The 21,107-nt window shown below is 39.1% G+C and overlaps 1 pseudogene; it reads left to right on the top strand.

The window, feature by feature from the left end:
* Positions 1-6,692: 6,692 nt before the first annotated feature.
* LOC102836668 lies at positions 6,693-7,103 on the top strand (annotated as a pseudogene).
* The last annotated feature ends 14,004 nt before the right edge of the window (positions 7,104-21,107 follow it).

The following is a 21,107-nucleotide window of genomic DNA, read 5'->3' as shown; positions in this document are numbered from 1 at the left end:
TTGAGCCCATTGATGTTTCTGCTTTGCTAATCCATCTCGCTGGGGTCATTCTCTTTTTTTTATGACCCTCCAATTTACCAAACATGATATCCTTCTCCAGCGACTGGTCCCTCCTGACAATATGTCCGAAGTATGAGAGATGAAATTTGGCCATCCTGCCCTCCAAGGAGCACTCTGGCTGCACTTGTACCAACACGGATTTGTTGGTTCTTTTAGAAGCCCATGGTAACTGGTAGGTAGGTATAAAGGCCCGACTAAAACCTTACCCCAATAGTTCTCCAGAGGGAGAACTGGAGTGTACTGCCTTATCTCATATGAGGGCACTGATGAATTATCATGAGTGAATTATCATGAGCCCAAGAAATACAATCTGTACTCATTTTAGTGAGAGTGAGGCTTTATTAATCAATTTTGCAAAACCAGTGCCAAACCCAGAAGACAAGATGGGCAGGCACACCACACAGCCATTTTGCAAGTGTTTTTATTTCCTAGCTCTAACGTCCCTCTACTGGTTCCTCATTGACTGAGTACTATGGGGTGAACAGTTTTCCTGTATATCACCTATTTCCTTTTGATGGTTGCGTTCTTATTTTAAAGTTTCTACTTTAGGAGCTCTGGTAGCGTAGTGGTTACGAATTGGGCTGCAAACCGCAAGATCAGCAGTTCAAAACTACCAGTGGTTCCGTGGGAGAAAGATGAGGCATTCTGCTCCTGTAAAGATTTACAGCCTTGGAAACCCTTTGCAGGGTTGCTATGAGTCGAAACCGACTCTATGGCACTTAACAACAACAACTTCTCTTCTAGAACAGGTTACCCTTCCCTCTCACCTACTCCGTCTTGTTTACACTTACCCCAGGCACATGGGCTCTTGTTGTTATATCAGCCAACAATCTGTGCCTAGGTTAATTAGCAACTTCCTCTACTTTTTTTTCCTTATTCCTGAAGATGGACCAGCCTGAGATTTATTTCTCACAACTCTTCCCCCTTTTTCTCTTTACACTTGTTGGGCTCATCTTCACTTATGCTTCTCAAATTTATCTATCATCTGTTGGCTTTCTTTCTCACAAAGTGTATCATCTGTGGATGTCTCTAAGAATAATGTTGTTTATAGTAGATGTAATTAATACAGTATACATTTTTATTTATGGTAGACCACCGGAAAAGCATGCTCTCAAACCCTTCAGTTATCTGATATCTAGCTTTAAACTCGTTAAGAACTCCCCTACGGACTCAATGGAAAAATAGGTGGATCAAAAGATCAAGGAGAGATCTCTGGGCTCAGGATTTCACATTATGCTCGGGTTTCTCACAGAACGCTAGGGTGAAGAGAATTGCCAGCTGGACTGAGAAACAAGTCCCAGTCCAATTGGTCAGCAACAACTCTCAGAGGTTCTTCTTTCCACAATACCACCAGACATCTGCCCAGGGTACTCTAAGGGCTGAATAGTTGCCACTGCTAGGCTCACCAGAGACATTTTGGACATGAGTGCAAGTTGTCAGTTCTCCTGTGGACACTGTGGACTCTGCTGCCTTCCTTGAAAGACAAGAAAAGTGATTCATCATCCAGATGGAGAATGATGGGATTGCTTTCAGGTTTGATTTCTGCAGTGAAGGGAAGAGCAATAATGAGCTCTTACAAGTTTCATTTCCCTAAGTGTCCTTGTCTTGGTACAGAGCCAACATGCAGTGCATTCTTGATGCAGTGCATTCTTGATGGAGCCGAGTCCTAATCTAGGGGAAAGGGAATCACCTATGTCTGTGGTCTACCAGCTGCTCAATCATAGAAATCACTTTTGCTGAGAGCTTGCACTGAATATTTAACCCATTCTACCCAAGCATTCACACTTACATATCCTGTTTCTATCTCTAGTGTTTATTTGAGGTCTTTTACCTCAAACACTTCTACTCTTTTAGGATCATTCTTAAAGAGTTCCTTGGGAGGAGTAATAGGGGAAGGGTCTGGCATTAGTCCTGAAGTTGGGAAAATAATGAGTTGGAGTGGAAATCACCCCACAGGGCCCCATCCAGAGATGTTGTCACACTTCCCACAGACCCGGGTTGCCACTCTTGGCTCCCTTTCACTGATGATTGAAGCATTAATTGAGATAAGGTTTGCATTATAAGTTTTGACAGTTAGTTGGAGGGGACCCCTTAGAAAATAGATCTTGCCTCTTAGGGGTTGCCAGCTTGGACACTTATCTCATCTGGATGGTCCACCCCTGGTACTGAGTAGTCCAGTGCATATCACCCCAACAAGAGCTGGGCTGTCAGAACTGTACCCTGACTCTGGTGTGGGGCAAAGATATTTATCTGCATGGGAAAGCTGTCTCTGGTTCTCCAAGCTCGCAGAGTATAAAACTTGGCAAGCATCTAATTTGATGGTTTGAGGGAATGGTGTCATGATTATGTTGGCTTCCAATCTGACTGGCTGGTTGTAGGCAAAAGCCCTTTGCACCACCTCTATGGTAATGATACATTTTAGCTATATTAGCTTCCAAACCCACTCCATCTAGCAGAGCTATGACAAGTCAGTCCCTTAAACTCTTTTTAGGTTCACTTTAAGAAACTTCTTGGGAAAAAAAAAAATGTCCTTCCCATCAGTAACCACTTTTCCCTTGTGGGCGTTCCTCTCCACTGGTCCCTTCCCCTGAATATAGTGAGTCCACCCCTTCTCTGTGATTTGGATGACCGTTTCTGTGGTCACCTGCACTTGGTGAGGGCCCTCCCAGTTCAGCTAGAGTTTGTCCTCTTTCCAGGTCTTGATCAGCACCAAGTCTCCTAGCCGGAAGTGATGAACAGTAAATTCAAGGGGATGCATTTGAAACAGGAGTCCTTTTAACCTGATGTGGGGTGCTCATGATTAGATCTCCCCTGAAAGTGAGTTTTTGAGTCTTCTCCACCAGCAGAACAGTAGCAGCTACCACCTGGATACATTCCAGCCACCCTCTTAAGACAGGATCTAACAGTTTGGATACAAAGACAATGTATTATTTCCTTCCCGTCAGACGTAATCTCATTATTACCTTCACCCTTCCTCCATTCCTAACCCTAATTCGAATCTTGCAATTAGGTCCCATCCCAAAAGATTCATCGCCACTTCTGGGGCATAGAGAAGCCATATCTTTTACTTGATCATGCCCTCTTCTGAGTAACTTTTTTTCTGAAATATAGGAACTCAGAATCCTTCACCCTTGACTCCTACATTGTCAGTTTGTCCTATGATAACTTGGTGCCTTTCAGCTGGCAGGTCAAGGAGGATAGGGCGGGCCCAGTGTCAATTAGGAAGGTTGTTTCCTCCTCTTCGGGTCCCACCCTCAGATTTATCATTAGTTCCTGGTGGGACCCATTCATAAAGAACCCTTGATGCCCCCTAGTCCTTATCAAAGGTCATGAGTGGAATCACCTTTTCTTCCCTTTTTAGTTCTGGACATTCTCTTTTAAAATGGCCTGTCTCCCACACTTACAGTATCCGCTGGTGGTCTTGGAGGTCCGGCCTACCCTTTTCCTTCCTATCCTCTGAGAAAGCTGAACACTGTGGCCACGGTCTCTCTTCCCTTGAGGAAGAGGGTCTTATTCTAGCCTCTTATTAACTACCTTATCCACAGTATATATCATGATTCTGATTTTATTCTTTTGTCTTTCCTCCTCTGTTCTTAAAAAAAGCATTCTGAGTTTCTCTTAACAGTTCATCAATGGGTTTGTCTCTCCATCCCTCAATCATTTGTAATTTCTTAGTGATGTTGGTCCATCTTTTGGTTACAAAGCTTACTTATAGCCTTGTACTATTTGGCCCTCCAGATCCAACCTGGGATACTTTCTCATTTGATCCCCAAGTCTCTGGAGGAAAGCCAGTGGGGTCTCCTCCCTCTCTTGTTGGACTTCAAGTGCCTTGGCCACATTCTGGAATCTGGGGACAGATTTTCTTACTCCCTTAATTATTAGTTTTCTAATTTGTTCTAACTCCCTTCTCCAACCTGGGTACAAGGGAGCAGTCAGCTCAGTTTCCTCATTATTGGTCTGATTGGTCTCAGTCCCTATTTTCAGTTTCTGTTTCTTTATGCCATGTCACATAAGAAGGTGGAAGGCAAGACAATTGTTCCCAAGATTTTGACTGAAGCTCCCCCTTTTCTTCTTTAAGGAGGAACATCTTCTGAATTGATTGCATTTCCCCTACTAACCAACAGAAAGCCTAAAACAACAAGATTTAAGCATTTTTTGTTTATCTTGTTCCCAGGTTTGGGGACTGTCCCCCAAGTCCTCAGCATTCTCCCCAAAGGATGATCAGGAAGAATGTTTGTAGGAGTCTCTCTCGCTCCCTTTTTTCTTTCTTCTCTAGGCCTAGAACTTCTGTCCCCCATTTTCTATTGATCTGCCTGTTTGGATTCTGAATTTCCTTGTGTGCTCAACTCCCTTTATCCTGGAGAATTCTTGCATGCTCCGAGATTTACTTCATCCATCTCTGGCAGTTTCCCTCATGGGAAGATGGAACCATGAATTGGGACTCTGCATTCACTTTGGATCCAAGATAAATCTCAGTTACACACACTCTACCACTGAAAATGCCCAACCACCAGGATGGTACTTGCAGCTCAATTTTCTTACCCTGACTCATGCATGGTCAGTCTGTTCTCAATCCTTTACATCTCTCTCACTAATTCCCTTTTAACAGTCTCAGGTCTTTTCTGATTCTCACAGGGTGGTGATCACCCCTGTGAAGCAGGCAGCCCAAACCAAGGCAGGTTGCATTTCCTTTTCCATCAGGGCTGCTGCTCCAAGCAGGCAGAAAGTTACTTATGAACCCATAAATTTGCGCAACACATTGCCGATACCCTGGATACTGCCTCGGTTCCTTTTAGTAACTGGTGATAACTCCCAAACTAGGACCTTACCTCGAAGGGTCTTTGGAGGAAGAACTGGGGGCAGTGGTGGTGGTGGGGGAACCATCTTATCAGATATGAGGTCACCGATAAGTTATCATGAGTGCTTATCAATGAATGCTCAAGAAATCCAATATGTACTCATTTTAGCCAGAGTGAGTTTGCAAAATTGGGCTTCAAATCCAGAAGACAAGAGGAGAAGGCATGCTGCATGAGTGTTTTACAAGTGTTTTTATTTTTTAGCTCAAATGTCCTTCCCCGGGTTCCTCATTGACTGAGTACCTCATGGTGAACAATTTTCCCAGACATTGCTTATTTCCTTCTAATGGTTGCATTATTATTGTAAAGTTTCTACTTCTCAAACAGGTTCCCCTTCTTGTTTACACATATTCCACGTACATGGGCTCTTTTTGCTATGTTAGCCAACAATCTGTACCTTGGTCAATTAGCAACTTCCTGAATTTTGTTTCCATTACTGAAGATGGACAAACTTGAGATTTATTTCTCACAAAAAAGAACTACTGCAACCCTCAAATGTCAACATGGTTAAAAATCTGCTCTTGTTTTGAAATGAATATTAATAATATTATCTAAAATTTCTGCCTTCTGTTATATCATTTTATTTGGAATGAACTCAGATATACAAATGGGTTTCTAAATGTTCGTGGAAAACTTCCATTATCTGTTAATTCAATTTTTTCCATGAACTTTTTGAAACTTTTTTGAAGGGGGACTTGAACACATTACCAGAATGGACCAGTCTCTAGAGAAGGACTCTTCCCGTTGTTCTTCCAAATTTCTCAGCAAAGGAGAGTGAGTACTTTCATCACTGCATCTGTTTGTTGAAGCATCTCAATTGGTATTCCAACAATTCCTGGTGACATGTTTTTCTCCAATGCCATCAAGGCAGCTTGGAGCGTTTTCTTTAGTTCTAAATATTCTTGATCATATGTCAACACATTAAGTGATTGAACACTGAAACTTTATTTTTGATACAGTAACTTGGTAGCACTTAACAACAACCACAACTCTGTATTCCTACCATCTTCTTCTAATGTCTTTTGCTGTACAATACTTTTATCACAGAATTCTTCAATAGTGCAACTTGGTATTTGAAGTTTTTCTTTTCTTCTTTGAATTTGAGGAAAGTCAAACATGTTTTTATATTTTAACTTTCTTACCAAACCTTTGCACATTTCCTTGTATTACTTTACATTGTTTTCTTGAGACACCCATGGAGAAATAAATAAATAAGACTGCCCAAAACAAGCCAAAAAAGAGAAAGGACAAAAGGGAAAGAATGAAAGAAGGAATAAACAATAATAGGAAGGAAAGAAGAAAGGAAGAGAGAAAGAGAATGAAGTCAGTGAGAGAGCAAAAGAAAAATAGAGACAAAATAAGAAACAAAGACAGGCGAGTTCTAAATCAGGGCTTAGTATACTACTATATAGGCTCTCTGGTAGCATAGTGGTTACGAATCGGGCTGCGAACCTTAAGGTCAGCGGTTCGAAACTACCAGCTGCTCCGTGGGAGAAATATGAGGCTTTCTACTCCCGTAAAGACTTACACCCTCGGAAACCCTATACAGGGTCGCTATGGGTCGGAACCGACTCGATGGCACATAACAACAACAACATATAGGCTCTAGAGATCTTCAGCCATCACTACAACATAAAATAAAATTCCTCACAATTGAACCAATAAGTAATATCATAATAAAATAGAGAAAAGACTGATCTGTCTGTGATTTTAATTTACTTGGATACCTGATCAGTGCTCATAATCAAGAAAACAATTGATGCTCTTCTGCTTCAGCAAGGCAGCCAAGCGGCAGTTGCAGAGATGCAGATCTTTGTGAAGACCCTGACGGGCAAGACCATCACTCCTGAGGTGGAGCCCACTGACACTATCGGGAATGTCAAAGCCAAAATCCAAGACAAGGAGGGTATCCCCGCTGAACAGCAGCATCTGATTTTTGCAGGTAAAGACCTGGAGGATGTCCACATTCTCTCAGACTACAACATCCATGAAGAGCCCACCCTGCGCCTGCTGCTGCATCTGCGTGGTGGCATCATTGAGCCTTCCCTGCGCCAGCTCACCAAGAAGTACAACTGTGACAAGATGATCTGCCACCAGTGCTATGCTCGCCTCCACCACGGTGCTATGAACTGCCTCAAGAAGTGCGGCCACACCAACAACCTGCGTCCCAAGAAGAAGGTCAAATAAGGACCCCTCTTTACTGGCTACCCTGCCTCCTGCTAGTGAGGTTCTTCTGAGCCCCGTGGCCCTCGACCCTCAATAAAGTTTCACTTTCATTGAAAAAAAAAAAGAAAGAAATCAATTGATGTATTCCATTGGGCAAATTTTCTGCAAATGATCTCTTTAAAGTGTTCACAAACAAAAACTTTGATCACTAAAGTTCTTCTGACCAAAGCCATGGCATTTTCAGTTACCTCATATGGACATAACAGCAACACACCAACAGCATATGATGTGAAAGCTGGACAATGAATAAAGAAGATTAGGTGTCTTTGGATTACCATGTTGATACATACTGAATTTACTGAAGATTTACAGAAGAGTGAACAAATCTATCTTGGAAGAAGTATAACCATAATATTCCTTAAAAGTGAGGATGGCGATACTTCATCTCCTGCACTTTGAACATATTATCAGGAGGGATCTGTCTCTAGGGAAGAACATCATCCTTGGTAAAATACAGGTCAGTGAAAAACAGGAAGATTCTCAAAAGGGTGAGTTGAAACAGTGGCTTAATCAATTGACTCAAATATAACAATAATTGTGAGAATAAAATTGTTGTTGTTAAGTGCCGTCTAGTCGATTCCGACCCATAGCGACTCTGTACAGGGTTTCCGAGGGTGTAAATCCTTACGGGAGTAGAAAGCCTCATCTTTCTCCCGCGGAGCGGCTGGTAGTTTCGAACCACTGACCTTAAGGTTCACAGCCCGATTCGTAACCACTACGCTACCAGAGCTCCTTGTGAGACTAAAGTAAGAGCCAGCAATGTTTCATTCTGTTGTACATTGTTATTAGGTACTGTCAAGTTGCTTCTGACTCATAATAACCCTACGCAGAACACAATGAAACACTGCCCGGTCCTGCACCATCCTCACAATTGCTGTTACACTTGAGCCCACTGCTGCTGCCACTGTGCCAATCCATCTCACTGAGGGGCTTCCACTTTTCTGCTGACCCTCCACTTTACCAAATGTGCCTTTTTTTTAGGGACTAGTTGCTTCTGATAACATGGCTGAAGTATGAGAGACAAAGTCTCACCATCCTGGCTTCTAAGAAACATTCTGGTTGTACTTCATCCAACATGGTTTTGTTTGTTCTTCTGGCAGTCCATAGCACTTTTAATATTTTATTGTTAATAGTTGAAACTGAGTTAAAAGCACTTAACAACAATTACTACTGATATTATCTGTTGTACTGAAGTTGGTACAAACTCCATGACACCTGTCAATAATAATAGCACCTTTTTTGTAGGGATCCTGGACTAAAAATAAGTTTTTCATTTTAAAATGCTGAATAAATTAAAAGAAGAATAATACTTAGGATTAGTGAAAAAATATATGCAACTCAAATCTCAGTGTCCATAAATACAGTTTATTGAAACACATATGGATTATGGATGTTTTCATACTATAAATTAATAGAGAATACACATGGCTTCATTGCTTTACCTACAGCTCCACACAACACTAATCACAGTGACAGTTATTTTTCAATGAAGTTTTGATTTCTATGTTTATCATCATGCTATAATATTTTATTGATTTACTTATTATTCCTAGTACATTTCCTTATACCAAAGAAAGAAAAAAAAAAATGGCCTCTGCAAATTGCAATTCCAAGCTATAGTTCAGTGTGGAATATTTTATCAAATTAGATGTCAAAGCATTGCGCATGTTATGTTATGACACTTTAGCTTGCTTAAGGGATACAGTATACATCAACAAGTTCTCATTGCATAATTCCTAACTAACAGGAAATCAACAATCAAAAAACCAAAAATCATTTGATTGAATATTTCATCACAGCAAAGCCTCTTCTGTCCCACACACATAATGAGCATGAGTCTTAAATCAAAGTAAATGATTGAGTGACTCATTTGTCAACTAAGCAATGAAAACCAATTATCAGCCATGTGCTAATTAAATTATAGTTAATTGTAGCAACCAAAAAAGTTTGTCTGGAGAAAATAATCTTGTTGAAACCTATGAGTCTTTGGTGAGACTAGTTGCTGAAAGAATTGAAAATGTTCTGATCAATATTGGCAGCCATTAAAAAACCACAACAAATGATTTCAGGTGGTTATCTTAGACCCTTATGACTCTATATCTATTTATGATATCTATTAGATATCACAAATACTAATCAGAGTTGTTTACTCAAGAAGCCAATGCTGAATTTGAAAAACTGCAACATTCGTCTCTATAAAAATCTTTGTTGAAAAACTCTAAGTAATAATATACTTCAAAGGTACGGAGCAAAATTGAGCACAGTGTTACCTGAAGTGGAATCTGCTAAGATGTGTACTTCCTGATGTTGACAAAAGTATTTATGAAGCAGAAAATGGTATACTTTGAAAAACTTAACAAAGCTTGTGAAAATGCAGTTTTAAAATTGTACGGTGATTCATTGCTATATATTAGTAGCTAATTTGTAAAGGTGGTGGGATTGTTCAATGTTGGACTGCTAACTCACCCAGGACTCTCATCCATTAGTTCCTCAAGAGAAAGACTTGGCAATCGACTCCTATAAAGATCACAACCTCTACCCATGGCTACCAAGACTATTCTGAATCATAGCAACCCTACAGGTCAGAATACAGGATTCCTGAGGTTGTAATCTTTATGAGAGCACAATGCCAAAGATTTCTGCCTCAGAAAGCAGAAGGTGGATTTCAGATACCAACCTTTTTATTAGCAGCCTAAGCCATGGTGTTTTCAATAACCTCATATGCATGTGAAAGCTGGACACTGAATAAATATGACCATAGAAGAATTGATGCATTTGAGTTTTGGTGTCAGAAGAGAATATTTAAAGTATCATGAGCTGCCGAAAGAACAAACAGGTCTATGTTGGACGAAGTGCAGCCAGAGTGCTCCTTGGAGGCCAGGATGGCGAAACTTCGTCTCTCCTAGTTGGGACATATTGTTAGGATGGACCAGTTGCTGGAAAAAGATATCATATTTGGTAAGGTGGAGACTCAGAGAAAAAGAGGAAGACCCCTAGAGAAATGGATTGGCAAAGTGGAAGCATCAATGGGCTCAAGCGTGGCAACAATAGTGAGGTTGGCCCAGGACCAGGCAGTGTTTTGTTCTGTTGTACATAGGGCAGCTATGAGTCAGTACCGACTCAATGGCACCTAACAACAACAACAATATTGGGGCAACTCTATTTTGTTACTGTAAGATAAAATTGACTCTATTGTTGTTGTTGTTAGATGCCATCGAGTTGACACAGACTCATAGCAACCTCACAATTCCTGCTTTGTTTTAGGAAATTGGTGCTGCCTCTGTGCCAAACCATATACTTGCGGGGTCTTCCTCTTTTGGTGCTACCCTCCACTTTACCAAACATGGTATCCTTCACCAGAGACTGGTCCCTTCTGATAATATGTCTGCAGTATGAAAGAGTAAGTCTGGCCATCCTAGCTTTCAAGGAGCAATGTAGCTGTACTTCTTCCAGCACAGATTTGCTTGGTCCTTTGGTAGTTCATGGTATATTTAATATTCTCCTCCAACTCTATAACTCAAATACATCAATTCTTCTATTGTTGTAAGGTGCCATTGAGTCAGTACTGACTCATAACAACCCTATGCACAACAGAATTAAACACTGCCTGACCCTGGGTCAACCTCACAATTGTTGCCTCACTTGAGCCCATTGATGCTGCCACTTTGCCAATCCATCTTGCTGGCAGTGTTCCTCATTTTCTCTGACCCTCCAGCAACTGGTCCCTCCTGACAATATATTTGAAGCTTGAGAGACAAAGTTTGGCCAGCCTGGCCTCCAAGGAGCATTGTGGCTAAACGTCTTCCAACACAGATCTGTTTGTTCTTTTGGCAGCCCATGGCACTTTCAATATTCTCCTCCAACACCATAGCTCAAAAGCATCAATTCTTCCATGATCTTCATTATTGACGTCCAACTTTAATATGTACATAAGTTTATTGATATTACTATGGCTTGGGTCAAGCACAACTTAGTCCTCAAACTGATATCTTTGCTCTTGAATATTTTAAAGAGGTCTTGTACATCAGATTTGTATAATACAGTACATCATTTGATTTCTTGACTGGTGCTTCCATAGTGTTGATATTTTTTCCAAGCAAAATGAAATATTTGGCAACTTTAATCTTTTCTCCATTTATATGGATGTTGTTTATTGGTGGGTTATTAGGATTTCTGCTTTCTTTATGTTGAAATGCAATATGCCAAAAACTGTCTTTAATCTCATAAGACAGTATTTTAACTCCTCTTCATTTTCAGCAAGAAAAATTGTTTCATCTGCATATCACAAGTTTTTAATGAGTTTTCGTCCAATCCTGATGCCATGTTTTTCTGCATATTATCCAGCTTCTTAGATTATTTGCTTAGCACACAGGTTGAATAAGTATGGTGAAAGAACACAACATTATCACAAAAGTTTTCTAATTTTAAGCCATTTGATGTTCCCCTTTTCTGTTCAAGCAATCACCTTTTGGTCTATGCCCAGGTTCCTCATGAGCACAGTTAAGTATTCTGGTATACACTTTGCATTGCTGTCCATAGCTTGCCATGATTCACACAACTGAAAGCATCTGCAGAGTCAGTATAGCACAGGTAAACATCGTTCTGGCATTCTCTACTTTCAGTCAAGATTCATCTGATGTCAGCAATGATATACATCTTTCTACATCCTCTTCTGAATCCAGTTTGACTTTCTGGAAGTTCTCTGTCAATGTAGGGTTACCAGCAATTTTGCATTATCTTGAGTACAATTTTACTTGTATGTGATATTAATGATATTTTTTGGTTATTGCTGTATTCTATTGGGCGACCTCTCTTTAGAATGGGCACAAACACGGATCTTTTCCAGTAAGTTGGCCAGGTAGCTCTCCTCCGAATTTCTTGGCATAGAAGAATTTTTGCCTCCAGTGCTGCATTAGTTTGCTGAAAGATTCCAATTTGCATTTCATAAATTACTAGTGCCTTGTTCTTTGCCAATGCCTTAAGTGCACCTTGAACTTCTTCATTCAAAATTATTGGCTCTTGATAACATGCTACCTTTTGAATATGTTACTTCTTGAAATGGCTGAACATCGACCATTTCCTTTTAGTACAGTAGTTCTATGTAGTCCATAAATCTTCTTTTGAAGCTTTCTGCATTGTTCAATGTTTTGCCCATTGTTGTGTTGTTGCTGTTGTTAAGTGCCATCATGTTGGTTCCAACCCATAGTGACCATGTATAGGGTTTCCAAGGAGTGGATGGAAAGTATGAACAATTGACCTTGTAGTTTAATCCAACTTCGCATTCCAGTGCATTAACCCACACTTCTGCATGAGGAATACATTTCTTCCAATAGAATCCTTCAATATTTCAAGTTGAGGGACTTACGGTTTTGGCGTGAAAACCAGGTAGGGAATGCTCTGTTGTGAAGAGACAGGGATCCCATGAAGGAAACATTCATTGAACAGCTCCAGAGCACCGGATCTACCATAAGATCCAGGATGTCAGTTTCCTGTAGTTGAAAGTGAAAAAATCATGATAATAAGGACATACTGCAAGTTAGGAATCTGGAGACAGGACACCCTTGGTGGCCATGGCAGAGTTTAGAGGGTGGGGCTACAGCCAGTCCAGCTCAAAAAATTGGTGGCGCAAAAAGCGGTGCAGAGACATTTGCAAAAAAAATAGAGACATGGGAGACTGCACATTTCTCCCTCTTTTTCCCTTCCCCGCCTTCATTGCTCAGCCCAGACAACATCAGGGAGGCACAGTCTTCCCACAGTACAGAGTTAGGGAGCTTGGTGGTGACTTATGACGTTACCCGTGGAGAAACTACCCTAAAATTTTATCAGGTGGGACCCTTGGCAGCTGTACACTTTGGAGTCGATTCTGACTCCAGACGACCCTGTGTGGGGTTTCCAGGGCTGTAGATCAGTGCGGGAACAGAGAGCCTCAGCTTTCTCCCTCAATGCAGCTGATGGTTTTGGGCTGCTGACCTTGTGGTTCAGGGCCCCATTCATGGCTGCTGCACTACCTGAGTTCCCTGTGCAGGACTCATACAAAGCAATCTGCAAAACCCCAATATAAGAAGACATAACCATCCCCAGAATTGCACTGAGCACAAGCAGATATCTAACTGAACTTCAGAGACAAAATAGTGGACAATCTCTCTCCCATTAACTGCTCAATATCTACTTGTGCTCATCTATGTAGTGACTAGAGGAGGGGCCTGAGAGAGCAGAAACCCTCAGCCACTGCTGGAGGCTTCTACCTTGCACACACACTGTCTGTGTAGCTCAGGACAGTTGACCACAGCTTCATTTCTGTTCCAAAGTGGTGGGTTTTGTCTCTGCATTTATATTACTTCTGCTTTTGGTCCTTTTGACCACACATCTTTCCTGGAGGTGCAAGCTTTTGCTCCCAACATTTCCCAAGAAGAGACAGCAATCATGGCCATATAGCCAAGCTATAAGCATACCCCATAATATTCCACCACTGAGACAAGAGCCAACAACACCTGCTAAGCATTACATGTGAAAAAGAAAACCTATCTCCCAATCATATTCACCAGGAGACACTCAGTAAGCTTAACAACAAACAATAAAAAAATCACTTAAGCTTAAAAAACAAAACAAAACAAAACAAAAAAAACACACATAACTATCAGAAATGATGAATAAAAAACAACAAACAATATCAAAGCATGTCCCAAAACAGAAGGCACCAGCTTAGACAATGAGCTGGAGACAGACAAAGGCTTTCTTGAGGAGGAAGTGCAGGTTTTAGATATGCATGAGAAAGAATTCAGAAGAATGATATGGAAACAAATGCAAATGCTCTGAAAAGGGGTGGAGAAAACAAGGAAGAAGTCAGGAAAGTACTACAGGAGCAATCAAATAAGACTGATACAGCATTGGAAACAATTAAAAATCTTCAAAAAGATGTCCAGATGATTAATAATAAGATATTAGAAATGGGCAATTCACTGAAAGGGGAAAGGAGCAGAACTGAAGAGATGGAAGCCAAAACCAGTGATCTGGAAGACAAATCTCTCAATACTGCTAAGATAGAAGAGCAAGTAGAAAAGGGATAAAAAAATTCTGAAGGGAGTCTAAGATTCATGTTGGATAACACGAAGAGGAACAATTTAAGAATTGTTGGCATTCCGGAACAGGAAGAATCAGAGAAGTCCACAGAGGAGATAGTTGAAGAGCTTCTGAAAGACAATTTCCCTAACATCTTTGAAAGATGTGAAGATAAACATTGAAGAAGCTGACCATACCCCAAGAAGGCCTGACCCCAAAAGAAAATCACCAAAACATATAATAATCAAGCTCTCCAAAATCAAAGACAAGGAGAGAATACTAAAAGTGGCCAGGGAGAAGAGAAAGTGGGTTTCATAAAATGGATGCAAGGATGGTTCAACATTAGAAAAACAACCAATGTAATCCATCATATAAATAAGAAAAAGGAAAAGAGACAAATGATCATATCAAAATCGAGGCAGAAAAGGCATTTGACAAAATCCAACATAATTTCTGATAAAAATACTCAACACAGTAGTAATTGAAAGGAAATTCCTCAACATTATGAAGAGCATATATACAAAACCAACAATCTACATCTTGTCGATGAGGAGAAACTGAAAGGCTTCCCTCTGTGAACAGGAACCAGACAAGGATGCCCTTTGTCAGCAATCCTATTAAATATTGTGCTGGAAATCTCAGCCAGAGCTATATGGCAAGATAGGGAAATCAAAAGCATCCACATTGGCAAAGAGGAAATAAAACTCTCTTTATTTGCAGACGATGTAGTCCTATACAAAGAATACCACAAAGACTCAGTAAAAAAAAACAAAAAAAAACCAAACAAACTGCTAGACCTCATTGGAAGATTCAGCAAAGTGGCAAGGTATAAGATCAACATTTAAAAATCAGTTGGATTTCTTTATAGCAACAACAATAACACTGAAAAGGACATTAGGAAAGCAATACCATTTACAATAGCTGCCCAAAGGATGAAATATTTAGGAACAAATGTAACCAGAGAAACAAAGGACTTATACAAAGAACATTACAAAACACTATAACAAGAAACCAAAAGAGACCTACAGAAGTGGAAGAACATACCATGTTCCTGGCTAGGAAGACTCAACATCGTGAAAATGTCAGTACTACCCAAAGCAATTTACACATACAATGCAATCCCAATCCAGATTCCAACATTCTTCAAAGAGATGGAAAAGACAATTACTAACTTTATATGGAAAGGAAAGCAACCTAGAATAAGTAAAGCACTGCTTAAGAAGAAGAACAAGGTTGGAGGTCTCACACTCCCTGATTTCAAAATTTACTACATGGCTATAGTGGTTAAAACAGCCTGGTACTGGTACAATGAAAGAAACATTGACCAGTGGAACAGAATCGAGACTCCAGAAATTAACCCAACCACATACAGCCAAATGATTTTCGATGAAGTAGTCTCTTTAACAAATGGTGCTGGCAGAACTGGAAAGGGATATGCAAAAGACTGAAACAAGACTTTTAGATCACACCCTATACAAAAACAAATTTAGTATGGATTAAAGACCTAAATGTGAATCCCCAAAATTTAAAGGTCTTCTATGAAAAAATAGGGACAAATGTGAGGATGCTAAGTCAGGGCATACACAGACTACCAAACATTTAGAAAAGTACACAAACAAAAATAAACAAAATAGATGAGTGGAGCACACTAAAAATTAAAAACCTATGTGCATCAAAAGAATTCGCCAAAGGGTAAAAAAGGAACCCACAAAATGAGAATAAATCTTTTGCAATGACACATCAGATAAGGGACTCATTTCTAAAATATATAGGAAACTAAAACACCTCTACAAAAAAAAAAAAGACAAATAAACCAATTAAAAAATGGGCACAATGCATGAACAGACATTTCACCAAGGAGAAGTTCCGGGCAGCCAACAAACATATGAAGAAATGCTCACTGTCACCAGCCATCAGAGAAATGCTAATCAAAACAAAATGTGATATCATCTCACACTAGCAATAACAGCAAAGATCAAAAAAGCAGAGAACAACAAATGCTGGTGAGGATGTGGAAAAAATAGGACCCTTCTACATTGTTGGTGGGATTGCAAAATGATCCAACCACTCTGGAAAGAAATATGGTGCTCCATCAGAATTCCCCTGCTTGGTATTTAGTCACAAGAAATACGAGTCATAACATGAGTAGATATATGCACAACAATGTTCATTGCAGCACGATTTATAATAGCAAAAAAATGGAGACAACCAAAATGCCCATCAATTGAAGAATGGATAAACAAACTGTGGTACATGTACACAATGGAATACTATGCAACCTTGAAAAATAACAAGGAAGCTGCAAGCCATAGCATAACGTGGATGAACCTTGAGAACATTATGCTGAGTGAAATTGTTGTTGTTGTCAGGTGCCATCGAGTCAGAACCGATTGATAGCAGCCCCATGCACAGCAGAACGAAACAATGTCCGATCCTGTGCATACTTAACTATGGCTGCCACACTGAGTCAATCAATGATGCCTCCTGACCAATCCATCTTGTTAGGGGTCTTCCGAGTTTTCTCAGACCCTCCACCTTACCCAGCATGATATCCTTCTCCAGCGACTGTTCCCTATGGACAATATGTCCAAAGTATGAGAGAAGAAGCTTAGCCATCTTGGCCTCAAAGGAACACTCTGGCTGCACTTCTTCCAAATCAGATCTATTGGTTCTTTTAGCAGTCCATGGCACTTTTATTATTCTCCTCCAACACCACAACTCAAAGGCATCAATTCTTCTATGATCTTCCTTATTCACTGCACAGCTTTCACATCCATATGAGGTTATTGAAAATACCATGGTTTGGGTCAGGCACACCTTAGAGCAGCACAAAACAGGGGGAAAATCTGAAGAGAGTATAAGATTCATGTTTGATAACATAAAGAGGAATAACTTAAGAATTATTGGTATTCTGGAACAGGAAGAATTACAGAATCCACAGAAGAGATAGTTGAGATGCTTCTGGAAGAGTATTTCTCTAACATCTTGAAGGATGAGAAGATAAGCATTCAAGAAGTTGAATGAAGACCAAGGAAGGATAGACCCCAGAAGACAATCACCAAGACATATCATAATCAAACTCCACAAAATCAAAGATAAGGACAGAATCCTGAAAGTAGTTAGGGAAAAGAGAAGTGTAACATACAAAGGCAAGCAAATCAGATTAATCTTGGATCTCACAGCATAAATCATGCAGACAAGAAGGCAATAGGGAGACATATATAAAATCCTGAAAGAAAAAAACAGCCAATCAAGAATTCTCTACCCAGCAAAACTGTCAATTAAATATGATGGTGCAATGAAAACATTGCAGGATAAACAGAAGCTAAGATTTTGTAAAAGCCAATCCAGGGCTTCAAATCATTGTAAAGGGAGTTCATTGGAATGAAAACCAACAAGAACGGATAACAAATAGAGATTGACAGACATGGCAACACCACCTGGAACTCAGTTAACAGATAGCAGAGTTCAGAACAGAACAAAATTACAACAATGAATTCAAAGGAACTGGGAGGTCAATCAAAGATAAAAACAATAACAATGTCAAAGAAGGGAAAAATATAGGAATAGAGATCCAGGAGGTAAGTAGATCAGGTAGATTACGGGATACAATAAACTGGCTTAAATGGAAGGAAAAATGAATAGACTACAGGGGAACCTCAAAGAAAGTTAATAATTCACAACTTTCTATGATAATGAAGACCCAAGTAGAACAAGGAAACATTAAAATTAAGAAGAAACTGACAAGACATAGCACAAAAAACATGAACTCAGCACAAGAAGACATACAGAGCAAAGGAATGAACAGCACCGCAAAATTTAACATAATGACAGCAATTAATTAGTACCTACTGATAATTATACTGAATGTCAATGAATTAAATGCACCAGTGAAGAGACAGAGAGTAGCAGAATGGGAAGAAAACAAGACCTTCAATATGCTGCCTGCAAGAGGCACACGATACACAAAAAGACAAAAACAGACTAAAACACAAAGGATAGAACAGAATATACCAAGCTAATAGCAATAAAAAAACAAGCAGGAGTGGCAATACTAGTCTCTGATAAACTAAACTTTAAGGCAAAACCACTTTAAGAGATAAAGAAGGACACTATCTCATGATTAAAGTGTCAACTGAGCATGATGACATAACCCTAATAAATATCTATACTTCCAATGAAAGAGCACCAGGATATATAAAGCAAACCCTACTAGAATTGAAGAAAGAAATACACAAATCTATATTTATAGAGGGAGTTTTTAATATGCCACTTTCTAAAAGGGATATAACAACCAGAAAGAAATTCAACAAAGATACAGAGGAACTAAACATCACATTCAACCAACTTGACCCCATAAATGTGTACAGAGCATTCACCCCAGTGCAAATGGAACATTTTCCAGAATTGACCATATGCTAGGTCACAAAGCAAGGCTCCATGAATTTACAAACATCAAAATATTGCAAAGCACCTTTTCAGACCAAAATGGTATAAAACTAGGAGACAACAATAAGAAGACCAACGAAATAAAATTTAATACATGGAAACTGAATAACACCATGCATAAAAGCAACAGAGTAGTAGAAGAAATTGTTTCCTAGAAACAAGCGAGAATGAAAACACAGCATGCCAAAATCTTTGGGACATGGCAAAAGCAATGCTGAGAAGACAATTTATTGTAATAAATACACATATCTAAAAACTAAGAAAGAAACAAAATTAACACATTAACACAGCATATATGACAATTAGAAACAAACCAACAAAGGGAGCTTACAGTCACCAAAATAAAAGAAATAATAAAGATTATAGCAGAAATAAATTAGATGAAAAACAGAAAAACTGTAGAAAGAATCAACAGGACGAGAAGCTGGTTCTCTGAAAGGATTAATACAATTAATAAACCATTGGGAAACCTAACAAAAGAAAAGAGGAAGAAGACACAAATAACATGCATTAGAAAAAACATGGGCTATGTCAGAATGGAACCAAAGGAAATAAAAGGATAATAACATAATAATATGAAGAGTTGTACTCCAACAAATTTGAAAACTTGAAGAGATGGATACATTTTTAGAAAAATAAGACCTAATTAAACTTACACAGAATGAAGTAGAAAACCTGAAATCACCTATAACAAAAGAAGAAATTGATCATGTCATAAAAAAACTTCAACCAAAAGAAGTCCATGTCCAGATAGCTTCACTGGTGAGTTCTACCAAATATTCAGGGAGAAGCTGTCACCAAATCTACTCAAATTATTCCAGAGTGTAGAAGACGATGGGAAACTTCCTCATACATTTTATGAAGGAAGCATAACCCTCATAACCCAAACCAGGGAAGGACATCACTAAGAAAGAAATTATAGACCAATATCCCTCATGAACATAGATGGAAAAATTCTCAACAAAATCCTAGTCAACAGAATGCAACAGTACATCAAAAAATAATACATCATGATTCACATGTGATTCGTATCAGAGATGCACGGATGGTTCAACATTACAAATATGATCAACATAATTCACCATATAAATTAGAAAAAAGAAAAGAACCATTTGATCATATCGATTGATGCAGAAAATGCATTTGATAAAAATCTAACATTGATTCCTGATAAAAACACTTATGAAAGTAGGAATTGAAAGGAATTAAGAGCTAATATACAAGACCATCAGCCTACATTACTCTCAATTGAGAAAAACTAAGTCTTTCTGCTGCAAACAGGAACCAGACAAAAATGCTCTTTGTTACCACTCCTATTCAATATTGTGCTGGAAGTCTTAGCCAGAGCTATATGGTAACATATGGAAATTAAAGGCATCCAAGTTGGCAAAAAGAAAGTGAAACTGTCTCTATTTGCAGATGATATGATCTTATGCATAGAAAAGCCCAAATACTCGGTAAAAAAGCCACTAGACAGCATTGGAAGATTCAGCAAAGTGGCAGTATATATGATCAACATTAAAAAAAAAAAAAATCAGTTGGATTCCTCTGTACTACCAATGACAGCGCTGAAAAGGACATTGGGAAAGCGATACCATTTACAATAGTTGCCCAAATGATGAAATATCTAAGAATAAATGTAACCAGATGAACAAAGGACCTATACAAAGAAAATTATGAAACACTACTACAAGAAACCAAAAGAGACTTAGAAACATGGAAAAATATACCATCGTCCTAGAGAGGAAGACATTGTGAAAATGTCAATACTGCCCAAAGCAATTTACACATATAATGCAATCCCAATCCAGATTCCAATGACAGTCTTCAAAGAGATGGAAAAAACAATTAAAAACTTTATATGGAAAAGAAAGAGATCCAGGATAAGCATAGTACTGTTTAAGAAGCAAAAAGTTGGAAGTCTCTCACTCCCTGATTTCAAAATTTACTACATGGCTACAGTGGTCAAATCAGCTTGGAACTAGTACAATGAAATATTAATAGACCAATGGAACAGAATCGAGACTCCAGAAATTAACCCATCCACATACAGCCAACTGCCTTTCAACAAAGGACCTAAGTATATTGCATGGGGTCTCTTCATCAGATGGTGCTGGCATAACTGGAAAGTGATATGCAAAAGATTGAAACAAGACCTTTACCTCATACCATATACAAAAACTGACTCAGCATGGATTAAAGACCTAAATGTGAGTATAAGATTTATAAAGGCCATCAATGAAAAAATAGGGACAAATGAGAGGGCTCTAATTCAAGGCATACACAGACTACTAAACATTTTGAAAATTACACAAACCAAAGTAGACAAAATAGATGACTGGGACATACTAAAAATTAAAAAGTTATGTGTATCAAAAGACTTCATCAGAAGAGTGAAAAGGGAGCCCACAGAATGGGAAAAAATATTTTGCAATGACGCATCAGACAAGGGAAAAA

This window comes from Chrysochloris asiatica, unplaced genomic scaffold (assembly GCF_000296735.1).
Source record: "Chrysochloris asiatica unplaced genomic scaffold, ChrAsi1.0 scaffold00292, whole genome shotgun sequence".
Lineage (NCBI taxonomy): Eukaryota > Metazoa > Chordata > Mammalia > Afrosoricida > Chrysochloridae > Chrysochloris > Chrysochloris asiatica.
This window is presented reverse-complemented; position numbering and strand designations above follow the sequence as displayed.